The following is a 14,306-nucleotide window of genomic DNA, read 5'->3' as shown; positions in this document are numbered from 1 at the left end:
CGAGACCTCGTCTATGCAGCGACGGCAGGACCGAAAGCAAGCTTTCAGCTGAACATAGAATCCATCCTTCAACATAGGTACCTACAGTATAAATCTGGTTATCAACTATAGACAGAAATTTCAGCGTTGTCCTTTCAGCAGCATCAACCAAAGGATGGATCCATGGACCCACAGTCTTAACAATAAACCCACAGGGAAAGGCAAATAACTGATCTTGTCAAAGCAAGAGTCTCTGAATCTTATCAGAAATGATGTAGCCCTCCAAATAGTTTACAATTTATTTGTTGTTTAGTATCTGCGTATGAGAATATCCTGGTATTAGCAGAATCCCAAGAAGCTGGTCTTCTTTGAGATAAGCGACGATTAGGTTGTTTCTATAACCACGACATGTGTACTTGTTTATGACTACAGATAGAGGAGAAGCTCCATGGCATATTTTCCCTTCCGAGTTGTTGTGATCTGTCCAATCTGTAACCTGCCTTTTTGGTTCAGTGAGATAATATCTCCTATTTTGACCATATGGCCACTTTTGGTGACTTTGTTTCAATTTACATGGACATCCCCAGCACTCATCAGGTCAACCAGCTTAGACCAGGATATCTTGAAACCAGCACTTGCTAGTGGATCCACTCTAAGAGACGTTTCAACAGATTTTATGATCTGAACCATTGTGCTGCCTCTCACCTGGGAGGCTGAATTTGGATATTTGCCAATGGAAGCACTTTACAAATAACTGGAGTTCTACGAACCTGACTAATAGAAGAAACAAGATAATTGGCTAGATCAGGAACAATAATCACTTGTGCACCAGTGTCACCCTGGACAAGAATGTCACCAGTTTTTTTTCTCGAGAGATTCCAGTATTTAGAATAGCACAAAGAAAATCTCTATATGCAGCTTGATCGAACATAAAATCTCCTACTATGCTAAGTGTAGCAACTGCTCCAGGGTATCCAGAGCCATCATTCTCAATGTTGGAAGTAATTCTCTCCTTGTTCCCCAAAGAAAGTCGGCAACATTCTGCCTGAGGATAGTCACCTGCTCAAGAACTCGAGCTACTGCTTCCACGTGGGCTTGGTCCACCGTGGCCAGAAGATCCTTCTGCATAGTAGCCGCCAAGCACAGCCCTGGGAACACGAACCCAATTCCCTTATCTCCGGCCTGTTTGTATTCTTGCTTTTTCTTCCCTTTTAAATTCCTCAACAGCAGGCGTACTAAGAAACAGCCTCTCAAGCAACTCTGTTGTCATCATTATTGCCCCTCCAATGCTAGATTCATCAATGGCTCGAAAGAACCTCTCGAAAGAACCTCGTCCATCCGACATACACTCCTTCAATGATGAGGGCAGTCAAGTCCTCAGGGAAGTCCAGAGTGCATACTGTAGCTTCTTTTGTGAAGAGAGGATGCCCATCCTTTTGAATCTCGAAATTTTGCTGTGACTGCACAATTTGGAAGCAATCATAGTAGAAGATTGGGTTCACAAAAGGCAGACAGTCGGGCTCATGGTTGGGGGAATCCACGAAGAGGACGTTGGGGAAAGGGATAACACTCTGCAGCAAGAAGGCAAGCAAAATCCTTCCACATCTGCCATTGCCATCCATGAAAGGATGGATGTTCTCAAAAGTGAGGAAGAAGGCACCCCCCAACTTGAGAAGAAGTTTGATTTTCGACCTGGGAGAAATCTGGCCTTTTGCTACCCCCTCCTCCACTGCAATTCCCTCCGCTTTTCTTCATCTTCACTTCTCTTCCTAGCATTCAATCCTCTTCCCCTATTTTCTAGTTCGTTGCTTTTTTTTCCCCTCTCCCGATACACTGTGCTTCCCTTTTACCAGAAAAGCCACCCCTCCCACAATAGCCATACACATGTACGAGAGCATTGCCAACAAAAGCATCTGAAGTGAAACCCTGCCTCTTGGCATCAGCATGAAGCGATATTCCTATTTCCAAACACACCGCCTTTGCTGAGCCTGCATAAGCACTCCCTTTGTCAAGAAAGCTAGCACACACAAAGAGCCAGTATGAGAGCTTGAGGCTTCAGAATTACCTTTTCTTCTTGCATTTTTCTATACAATCTCAAGGCATTCTCCAATCTACCCTGCTCAACATATGCTGCAAGCAAGTTGTGCCATGTCATTGGATTGTGCTCTGACAACCCATTGAACACATTCTCTGCTTCTTCCTATCTCTATACATACCATATATAGTCAGAAGACCACTACAGACAGAAATGTCTACACTATAACCCATCCTAGAGGCATCAGCATGCAATGCCCTTCCAATCTCCGATACTTCCATGGATTTCTGGTCAGGATATGGCTCACCTTTTGGAGCCCCGAGAGGAACACCAAGGAAAAGGTAATTCTCTTGCAAGAAAATCTATCTTGTAACATCAACAAGCTTGTTTATCATGTTTCATATGATCACAATGAAGAAAAGAACACCAGGCACAACAAATCTTCATACAGCATCATGTAGATCTCCCACGGTTTTGATAGAATCAACCATATTCTTCAACATCTTCACAAAATCCATCAATAGAACAAAGAAAACAAAGAAGTACACCATCTTTGGATGGAAATACATCACATAGTATTCATCTTCAATATCTCCATAGTCTTCTCTCTCAATCTCTCATACACAATCACTCTGTTTCAGTAGAATTGGCTATCTCTGATTTTCTCTCTCTCTCTCTATCAATAATACATCATATCCTCACTACAATCTCTCAAAAAAATCACTCTCAATAATCCCTCTTAGGTCGTGGATACCCCTCCCAAGAGGTATGTCTGATATGAAGAGTCACCAGAGCCACTACAGTGTCCTTTCATAGCTCACTACTGTTACTTCACTTCAGTCTTCACTTGAGGCTTCAGTAGCTACTTCTTCCAGCTCTTTTGCACTTGTATTCACCTCTTTCCAAGGCTAGAAAACTTTCCCAAGCTACACTTTCATCCATCAGAACACATACAGAAGCATACAGAATAGTCTACAGAACAGTACCAGAACAGCTACAGTACAGAACAGAACAGAGACAGAACAGAAACAGAAGCTCTACAGAAGACCTACAGAAGGTTATCAAAACCACATAACTCATTCTCAAATCATTCCAAACTCTCACAAACCATTCAATAATATTTCACAATATCTCATTCTTCATCAATCAATACTCCATCCCTCTTCACAGAAGACAATCAGAACAAAACAGACCAAAACAGAGCAAAACAGAAGGTATACAGAACCTATCAGAACCTATCAGAACATCACAGAACCACCAACAAACATCATGATCTTCCAAAACACAATCAATATCATCCAAAACATTCTCAAATCACTTCTAAAGCAATCAATCATCTCATAAAATCAACCATTCAGCTCTCAAAAACAACAAAAATCAGCCAAAAAACAAGCCATTTCAACACTCAACATATCCCCACACTTAATAAGGAAGTGTCCTTGAGACCCAGGAAAAAGGGAATACAAGTTCAGGTAAAAGCTCAACTTTAATCTTCAATATCTACTAAAAAATAATCCATCCACCGCGACCCCAACTTATAACTTGTTTCTGATATAAAAATACAAAGAAAGGAAAACTCTTTATACATTAACACTTCTTATCAAACAAGAAAATCACAACAAATTTGTAAAGGATATAAAAGTTTTCTTTTTCTTCATCTGCATCTGCTTCAATTCTCCAACCACGACCCCAGCACCACAATTCTCCAAAACGTAGCTCGTACACGAAATCCAATAGGAAACCACCACATTCGTTTGACATAAATGAAGTCACAACACAAACACTAATACACAACACAACCATCTGAATGACTCCTCCAAAAATAGAGATTTTCATTAAAAAAGCATCCATCATACATTGGAAAGGTATCAATGAAGATGATCCCTCTTGAAAGATTGATGTTGTCGGAAATGATCCATAGATAAGGATTCATCTACAAAGTTTTTAGGAGGATTTTGAAAAAATTGAAGACAACACATCCTTTCCAACAGGACCAAGTATCTGCTAGGCAAACAGAGGGCATGAAAATACAAAATATCCAGCTGCTGGGAATCAATGCTAACATTGACATTCATGCACAACTTTGGAATAGGCTTGGAATCATTATGAGAGTGCCTATGCATATATGCCAGGTACCAAGCAAAGTGAGCAGTTAATCTCACTGAGGGATCTGCAGACTGTGAATACTGCTGGGAAAAATGAACATAGTTTTGATAAGCTTGACTGGAAGCTGTCCATTCTCCTGGAATTACTGGCCAATTAATCTGCGGTCCTGTAAGGCAATCATCCGAACTCCATCCCCTTCTTCTGGAAATCTGATTATCAAACCCGTCACAGTCACTAACCAACTGAGGTGGTTGAGATATGGAAGTGTTAGGAGAGGGTAGTGGAATAAGGGAAAGTGGATGAAGGGAAGGATAGGAAAAATCATAAAAGGAAGAAAAGGTTAAAGAAGGAGTGGCAAAAATTTGTAAGGAATCACTAAGGAACGGTGTTAACTGATAAACAGGAAATGTGGAGGGTACATTAATGGAGGGAGAAGGACAGGGTGGAGAAGGGAAAAATACCCTATCCTCAATAAAGGAACAGTATGTAAAAATGGGAATTTGAGGGAAAGATGAAGGTTGGAAAAGAAGGGGTAAAATAATGGTGGAATTAGATTGACAAATGGAAAGATATATAGCATAGCGGTGAGCCATTTGTTGGTAATAGAGGAGGGTAGGAACAGAAGGTCCTAAGAGAGATCGTCTATGATAGGCATCAAAGAAGGGAGCATCAAACGGATTATGTTTGGAAAGAAAGGTTAAGAGATCCATCCTCAGTTGGTTAGTACTCTGGGCAAAGGTAGGAGCTGTGTTTTGTCTTTGATTGAGGACCACCGAATCAATCATGGGATGCCACGAATTATCATGACAAGCAGCCACTTTGGAGGAATAACTTTGGAACATGTCAGCTATGCGCAACTCCAAATGATTGACATACAAAACAGCCTGTAAGACCACATCCCCTACATACCATGCCATATCTACCTCATCTGGAATTAACAAATCTCCTCGTAGATACATGTATGACATCAACATGGTATCTGGCGTGATAGAATCTTCAAAAACCATTCTGACTACCTCTGTCAACAACTCAGCAGACCAAGCCCCACTCCAGCCATCCTCTGGAAAAGGTAAATCCATCGTGGAAAGCTTCATGTAGAAGACCAACTTCTGTAAGTGGTAGTGGACAAAGAAAGAATGGTCTGGTAAGACATATTCCTGAAACTGCTCAAAGGTAGACCATAATAAGTCCATTCGGGATTGCAATCTTTCCACTTTATCTTGGAATAGAGGGCACAAAGTAGCCTGTCTCTGAAGAGCAGCCAAGTCCTGCTGTGAAAGAGAAGGAATGAATGGAACAGGAGGGCTTAGAGGAACAGAGCGGGACTTTGCAAGCTGATCTTGCAACTGCTGGATTTGGGAGGCTTGGTTGGCCACTGTGTCATTAGCCATCTGTAAAGCTGAAAGCTTGTCATCTAAGATAGCTTGGAATTCCTTCGCTTCTCTGGACATCCTCTCCTTCTCCGCTGAAAGGCTAGTAACCTGTGATTGAGCCTCTAGTAACTGGGTCTTCAAAGAAGAGATCTCATCGCTTTGGGTGGCAACCAGTTGGGTTTGCTGTTCCATTTGCTTAAATAAATCTGCTAGGGTATCCTTAACAGAAGCTAACTCAGATGTTGCCTTATGCAACTGGTCCTTAGACTGCATGAGCTATTCATAGAAAGATGCGTACAGCTCTTGAACACAGGCTGTCACTGACAATTCAATGGAACTTTGAATATCCTTGCAGAGGAAAGGAATGGCATCTCCTGAGACGAGACTGGTCAGGGAAGGAACTGATATCTCTAATGATCCTTCACGATGCGCTCTGAACAGGTTATTGCAAGTGAGATACCCAGGGAGTTCACTGCCAGAAGTAGCAGGGATAGGCACTGAGGGAAGTACAGAAGGGGCTTTATCCGCTACCCTTTTCAAGCGTTTGCGCTGTATGACCAGGGGAGGCGGAGAATCATCATCCTCTATGTCAATGGGTTCTGACTCTTCTGAAGGGGGAGGAGGAGGTACTGAATCTGATGGAGGGGGTGGAGGCATAGTCTTCTGTAAACCTGAATAGGTCAAGAAGGCAGACAAATATGATCCGTATGTGACATTGGTAACATTACCCCTGGTGACTTTAACGAAATGCTGATCCATTTTAGTGAGGAGGTATGTGCTTCAATCAATAGCAACTCCTTTCAACACCATCCTGGAAGCTGTGAAAAGCTCTTTGGACAAATAATGGGATGGGGTTTTGGCAGGCATAAATCTGTCCTGAAGGAACTGACACATCGTCTTCCATACGGGATCAGTGATCATAGAAAAGGACACTCCGGAAGAGTTTATCACCTTCTTAACATCGAGGATTTCCCTTGTCTGCTTTTGCAACAGCTTTAGAATCTCTTCATTAGAGAAGAGCTGACGAGTGGTCACAAAAGGTTCACCTTTGAAGGGTAGAGACAGAGCCTTCCCTAAGCCACGAGGTGTCAAAGTCATAGAAATTCCCTGGACTAGTCCGGTCTTCTTGCTGTAAGAGGCCAGGAACTCATCCCATAACGACGGATCCTCTGGAAGCAATGGAAAAGGAGTAGCCACAAAAGCAGCAAGTCCCGCCTTCGTGAGGGGCTCAAAAGTAAGTAGGGAAGAGAAATCCCTACTAACTAATGGGACGTACTGGATAGGGGGAGGAGCATGAGAAGACGCCATTCAGATAGTTACACACACACCACAAACACAGACAATCAAGGAGAATGCCTGCAAAGCAACATACAAAAAAACCAAGGATAAGAGAATAACCAATAAAACGTGACACGACCAACTAACCCCAAGCAAACCACATCCTAGAAAAAATTTGACATGACCTCGAGACAAATGCGACTGAAAGCTTCATGCGATGCATCAGACAAATACCCAGAACCCCGTATCAGGCAACAAAAGAAAAAAAATTGCATACCGTACCCCTAACCGTAACTAAGACAGTAAACCAAAATAATACCACATCCGACACATATCAAAACTATATCTGTGATAAACCAAGACGGGACCAGGAAAACAACACTAAGAACTGCGCATACCCATTCCACGAAACGGTTCATTAAAAAGGGGAAGTAAGTGCAGTGAGGGGGGAATTAATTTAATGAAGGGTTGATTTTAATAAATTATTAAAAATGGGTGAATGTTTATTAGGTGATAAACCTTAGCAAGAAAACGGCGGTTCCTTATTATAAATTAAATTACCAATTATTAGGTGAAGCGGTGCAGTTATTCGATTCCCGGACTTCGATACCCGACTGGGTCTCTAAATGCAATTCATTGATTACAAATTAAGGTGATGTGGAGCGCTTTTTTGCCAGTGCGTGCGCATGTGACGGCTGGTTCTTTTTAATAAAAAATTAAAGTGCCTCTTTAGCGCACGTAGCGCGTGCTAAGTGAATGGCTGGTTTATTTTAATTAAAAAGAATATGTGTGTTGAGCGCGAATGCGCGTGGAAACTGTGGGTGAATTAAAGGGTTCATTTTAACAATTAATTTGTGATTAAAGGGAAAATAAAAATAAATAAAATACACAAAATAAATACCTGGAAGGGGTGTGTATGTAATGCAGAAATGCGCACGGAAGAGTCCCCCAAAAGAAGTGAATCCAGTAAAGGAAAAGTAAAGATCACTAACGAAACAACAAACACAACACCTTAGCATATGTGTGGATTTGGTTTGTGTTGGTTGTTTATGTTTATGGTTTTATTTTTTATTTTTTTTTATTTTTGATTTTTTTTTGTTCTTTTGTTGTTTTTGTTTTTGTTTTTTTTTTTTTTGTGGTAAGTGGTGATTATTTATGGTTGAATAAATGGAAAATGAGCAAGGGAGGTGAGGGAAATTTTTGAGAATGTTTTAGAATTTTTTTAAGAATTTTTTACGATTTTTAAATGAATTTTCTATATTTATAGGCAATTTAGGGGTAAAATTAGGAAATATTTAATTTTCAGAAATTATAGGGTAGGTAATCGCCAGCGGACAAACTCCCAAAAATTGGCAAAAAACAAAAGGAATTTTTAGAATTTTTTCTGAATTTTTTTATGGAAAAATTAATTGAGAAATTAATTAAATCACATAAATCATGTTAATCAAATAAGTCAGTTATAAAGAAGTCAGTTAAGTCTGGTTAGTCTGGGTAAGTCATGTTAGGCTAACTAAGTCAAGTCAGGTTAAGTTAGTCAGCTAGGTTAGTCAGGGTAGGTTTAGTTAGGTTAAGTTAGGTTAGTCAACTAGGTTAGTCAGGGTAGGTTAGTCAACTAGGTTAGTCAGCTAACTAGGGTTAGGTGGTTAGTGGGTGGGGTTAGGTTAGTTAACTAGGGTTAGGGTTAGTAAACCTAGTTAGGGTTAATTTAGGGTTAGGGGGTGGGGTTAGGTTAGTTAACTAGGGTTAGTTTAACCTAGTTAGGTTAGTGAACTAACTAGGGTTAGGTAACACTAATTAGGTTAGTGACTAACCTGAGGGAGGAGGTGGAAGAGGAAGAGGAGGAGGAAGGGGAGGTGGATGGCGGCGGCGGGCGGTGGCACGGCCGAGGAGCGGCGGCGACCTGCGGGCGTGTCGGCGGCGGGACGTAGAGGGCGGCGGCCGGGCGATCGTGCACAGACGGGCGGGCGGAGAAGCACAGGGAGGCAGCCGTCAAGGAGTGCGGCGACCTACAACACCAAGGCGGCCGGGGGAGGACAGCGGCTTGCTGGAGGGAGAGGAAGGAGGGGAAGGAGGGGGGAGGAAGGAGGAGAGAAGGAGGAGGGGGGAAGATGGAGAAGCGGGTTGGAGAGGGAGGAGGAGGAAAGGAGGAAGAAAGGGAGGGAGGGAATGGAGGAGGGAGATGGAGGAGGAGGGTAGGAACAGAACACAGGGAGAAGAGGGAGAGGGAGGGGGTTGGAGGGAAGGGGTCGGGCGGTTGGGGGGATGGGGTGGGCAGTTGGGGGGAAGGGGTGGGCAGGGGCAATGGGCGGGCGGGGTGGTTGGGTAGGGACAAGGGTACGTACCCCCGTCCCGCGCACATGCGCGGGGCGGGGTAAGAAAAATTTGCCGTGACGGGATTGAAATGGCGCTGGGATGACGGGTCGGGTCATACGGACACGACCGGGGCGCGTGGAGACTCGTAAAATCGAAAAAGGGCGCGTTCACGCGCAAAACGGACGCGCGAATACACGTAAAAATAAAGAAAAATTAATAACTCCCAATCCGGACGTCAAAACGAAATAGCATAAAAACAAAAAGTGGGCAGGACGGCAGGCCGAAGAGAAGAAAAATATATGACGGCGATTCCGGGATGGGTAAAGGGCGGTCACGTGCAAAAGACACAAAAAGCGAACCAAAAAACGTAATTAAAAATTAATATCGAAAGATCCGTGCATTGGAACGAGGTGCAGAAAAAAGGAAAACTGTGCAGAAAGATGTGCCTGACAATCCTATCACCTCAAAACATAATTCCGATGGAGATAAGACGTGTTCTCATGGGAAAAACCCAAAAAACAACCCTGAAAATGGGATCGGAAATTAATATCGGACAAACCGTTCACCGGAATGACATACAGTAAGAAGGAAAAATGTCCGCAGGAAGGAGTGGCACAAGGTTATCACGTTAAACCGTAGTTTCGGTGGAAATAGGAGGGGTTCACATGTGAAAAACACCAAAAATACTCCCGAAAGCACATTTAAAAATTAATAATAATAAATCCAGAAGTTGAAAGAGGGTGGAGGAAAAAGGAAAAAGGTGGGGGAAGGCACAAGGGACACAGCTGTCAAATCAAATGGGAATTCCGATGCAAACAGGGCAGGTTCACATGGAAAAATGTCAAAAATACGCTTGAAAAAGTCTTAAAAAACCGAAAAATTAATAATGGACAAACCGTGTATCAGAATGATGCGAAATAAAAAGGAAAAATGTCAGGGAAAAAGTGGTTGTCAGGGCTATGATGTCAGATCACGGTTCCGAAGCAAGAAAAGTGCGTTCACATGGAAAACCGACTAAATTGCGCAAAATGCTTCAAAAATTAATAACTCAAAAACCGTGCACCGGAATAAAGGTAGGTGAAAAGGAAAAATGATCAGCTCAAAAGGGAGGAACAGGGCTATAAGGTTGGATTGGGACTTTGGTGAACGTAGGATGCATTCATATAGTAGGACCTCAAAATCAAGGAATGAAGGAAAACTACAAGGGAACAGCCCCAAGGGTGGGTGGAATATAGCCTGGTGGGTGGAAAGGGATCCCCAGCAGGGTAAAAGTAAGGCATGGCCTACATGCATGAACAAGTTGAGGCATATGCAGAAGATATACAATGTAGACGCGCAAGGACGCGTCCCCACACTTAAGACCTTAACGGATAGGGTTAACCGAGCAACAGGGACCTAAGACCATGCCACAGACCATCCACTAACGTCCCCACACTTAAAACATGACCATCACGAAGAAACCAAAGTGTAGGGTTAGAAAAACTTGGCCCGTTTCGTCAAGAATCAAGATTGAGTGTCGACGGCACGTCCAGTGTGGTTGTCGGCGCTGGAGGGACCAAGGCATCTTTACAGCGCACGTCCTTCATGGCAGGGACCACGCGGCAGTACCCAGGGAGGTAGCTGGTCGAAGGAATTGCAGGAAATTCGTCGATGATGAGGGATACTACACTCAACTCACAATCACTCAATTGAAATGAAAGAACAGTCACTCGCCCCATGACTAATATCACTTAAGGAAAAAGGATTGAAACCCATATCTCATACCCGGTTGAGGAATCGACAAGGGGGGAATGGTTCAGAAGGAGTATGCCAGGGTGCACAATTGATGGTGCATTAGTGCGTCCAACCCGTCTGGCATAAGTGCAAGGAGGAAGGCAAGGGAGCCTTATGGTGCAATGTACAGAACAGGGTGATGTGTATTGTGATGACAGCAAAGACCCATCCCGTGGGTACATAGGGAAACGGGAACATACCTGACTCCAAGTGTCGTAACGTCCCTCAATCTCACCTCTCGGTAATTGATTGAAGAAACTCCAGTCACACTCATCCCACCCTCTGTCTCACGCTCTGTTGATAGATATAGAGGGCAACCTTTTCCTGAAACCCGTTGATGTAATCCTCACGGTCACTTGTGCAAAGGTTGTATGCCTTGTGCGCATTTGATGGTGCAACTGTGCATCCCGCCCTGTACCGGCATACGGTGCAAGAAGGAAGGCCAGGGAGCCTTATGGTGCAGTGCACAGAACAAATCGTGCATTATGCATTGAGAGGCCCATCCCGTGTGTGCAACACTTCATTCACACTACTCACCTCTCATTTGATTTGAAGGGAAAAGACTGGTCTCTCGCCCCACCCTCTGTCGCACTCGTTGTTGATAGTTACAGAGGGCAACCATACTCACTTCCCCATCCGGTTAGGATGAAAGCTCACATCACTCAATTGTTTGTCGATGAAGATCGCGTCATCAGGTGTTGAAGAGGCATACCCAGGGAGGTAGCCAGTAAATCGAACGTTGTATTGGACAGGAACATGTCGTCTGCTAGAGGACAATTAGACGCTCTGCAGAGAGACCCAGGACACAGCGTACCAAGGGAGGCAGCTTCGGAATTGGATCCTGGGAATATTAATTAATGAATCCACTTTCTGGACTGCTGGGTGTTGCCACCTTTTCCACAGCCAGCTTCTCGCCCAAGGGTGTTTACCACCTTTTCTTGGCACGAGACCTGCTATGACAAGGAATTGCTTCCTTTTCTCTCATAACAGATTTGTTTTGTTTTTTTTTTTCTTCTTTGTTTTTTTTTTCTTTTTCTTATTTTCCCCTATTCCCGAGGGTGTTTCCACTTTTTCCCGAAGAATAGGTCGGCATGACAGGGACCTAAGTCCTTTTCTCCCATGACCGATATGTTTTGTTTTTTTTTCTTTTTTCTCTTTTTTTTTCTGCAAAGTGAGCAAGGGAATGGTAGAAAAACCATTTGTCAGAACCCACCTCGCCACTGTCGCTGGTGGAAAATAGAGGATAAGAGATCAAGGCTGGAAGGGGGGTTTGAGGGGACAGAGGGTTGCGCCCACTTCATCAGGAATGATTGAAGAACGGCTATCAAAAGTAGCATCATAAGAAGTACAATGCCACGCCAACGAGGAAAAGGATCAAGTGTTCGTAATTGTCAAGATCCCCAAGGAGGAAGGTACTTCTTCAGGCGATATCCATTGATCAGAAAGGGATCATCAGAGGCATCAACGGTCTGCACTTGGATAGAGCCATTAGGGTTGACTGCAAGTACCTTATAGGGACCCATCCACCGCTGTTGGAGCTTGCCAGGAAACTTGCCAAATCGTGAATCATAGGCTAGGACCAAATCACCTTCTTTGAACTCCTTGTGCTTGATAAAGCTGTCATGGTAAGCCTTACGTTGAGCTTGCGTGGCTTCCATGCACTGTAGAGCCATCCTGCGAATTTCGTCCAAACATTCCAAATGCAGGAGACGGCGTTGCAGTGAAACATCATCCCCCAAACACTCTTTGATAGCCACTCTCAAAGAGGGTAATTCCAATTCAACAGGAAAAACAGCTTCTGTTCCATACACCAACTGGAAAGGTGTCTGTCCCGTTGCTGCTTTATGGGAGGTTCTGTACGCCCAGAGGGCCTCTGTAAGTCGATCATCCCAAACACGACGATGTGCGGCAATTGTTCTTGTCAGAATTGAGCAGAGGATGCGATTGGTGACTTCGACTTGGCCGTTGGCTCTAGGGTAATAAGGAGTGGACTTGCGATGGCGGATCTTATACAACTCTGTCAACTCTTCCACGACTTTGTTGAGGAAATGCGTGCCTCTGTCACTTACCAGCTCTAAGGGACTACCAAAACGGGTGATGATATTCTCGTACATGAACAGGGCCACGCTGTTACCATCGTCCCGCTTGAGGGCTTTAGCTTCACACCACTTTGTGACATAATCTATACATACGAGGATGTATCGGTTCTGTTTCCTTCTGGTAGGAGGATCGATCGGACCTACGAAGTCAATACCCCACTTCTCAAACGGCTTCAAAGGAAGGATAGGTTGCAGTGGCATGGCACTTGTCTTCGTGGGTTTCCCCATTCTTTGACAAGCATCACATCTTTTACAGTAATCATAGGCATCCTTGTGAATGGTAGGCCACCAATAACCTGCTAGTAGAGCCTTCCTGGCTGTAGCTTCTCCTGCAAAGTGACCTCCACATGGCTCGTCATGGCAAGCCTTCAGAACAATCCCAATCTCTTCTCCTGCAACACATCTTCTGAGCACTTCATCTTTGCCTTTCTTGTACAGTGCACCGCCTAGCAGGGTGTAGGGGGCTGATTCCAGCATGAGCTTCTTCCTTTCCTGACTAGAAATGCCAGGAGGGTACTATTGGGTTGCTAGCAGATTGGCAATGTCTGCATACCAGGGAGTTACAGTTTCTACCAAGAAGAGGGAAGCATCAGGGAGGTCTGGATCATCCTGCTCCTCGTCTGCAGTTTGTGGGATACGCGATAGATGATCAGCCAGAACATGGGAACGACCAGGCTTAGTAATCACCTCAAAGTCGAACTCCTGGAATAAAAGGAGCCATCTCATCATTCGTCCTTTCACATCTGCTTTGTTCATCAAGAAGGACAGGGCCTCATGATCCACATAAAATTTAAAGTGGGTGGATAGGAGGTAATGGCGAAACTTCTCTAGGGCAAACACCATTGCCAAGCACTCCAGCTCGGTCACTATATAGTTCCGTTCCCTATCAGTGACTTTTTGGCTTGCATAATAGATCGGTTGATCCAGCTTCGAGGAGCCCTTCTGGCAGATGACAACACCTAAACCTTCAATTGATGCATCAGTGTGTACATGGAACTCTTTCGTCCAATCAGGAGGTTGCAGAATGGGTGCTTCTATCAAACACTGCTTCAGAGTGTGGAAGGCTTTGTCACATTCTTCCGTCCAAGTAAACTCTGCATCTTTCCTCAGAAGCTTGTGCAAGGAGGTTGCCTTTGTTGCGAAATGAGCTATGAACCTTCTGTAGTAACCCACATGGCCTAGGAATCCCCTCAACTGTTTGAGGTTGGTGGGTGCTGCCAGAGCTGCGATCTTTTCAATCTTTGCAGAGTCTGTTGATATCCCTTGTGCAGAGACAATGTGGCCCAACAGGACTCCAGAAGAGACCCCAAAGATGCATTTGTCGGGGTTGAGGGAAATCCCATACTCCCG

The 14,306-nt window shown here is 44.0% G+C and overlaps 1 pseudogene; it reads right to left on the bottom strand.

Annotated features, from left to right (window-relative positions):
- Nucleotides 1–405: 405 nt before the first annotated feature.
- On the bottom strand, nucleotides 406–2,295 carry LOC148017311 (uncharacterized; annotated as a pseudogene).
- Nucleotides 2,296–14,306: the final 12,011 nt, after the last annotated feature.

This window comes from Lygodium microphyllum, chromosome 22 (assembly GCF_053477565.2).
Source record: "Lygodium microphyllum isolate KBCC chromosome 22, Lygodium_microphyllum_v1.1.10, whole genome shotgun sequence".
Classification (NCBI taxonomy): Eukaryota; Viridiplantae; Streptophyta; class Polypodiopsida; order Schizaeales; family Lygodiaceae; genus Lygodium; species Lygodium microphyllum.
This window is presented reverse-complemented; position numbering and strand designations above follow the sequence as displayed.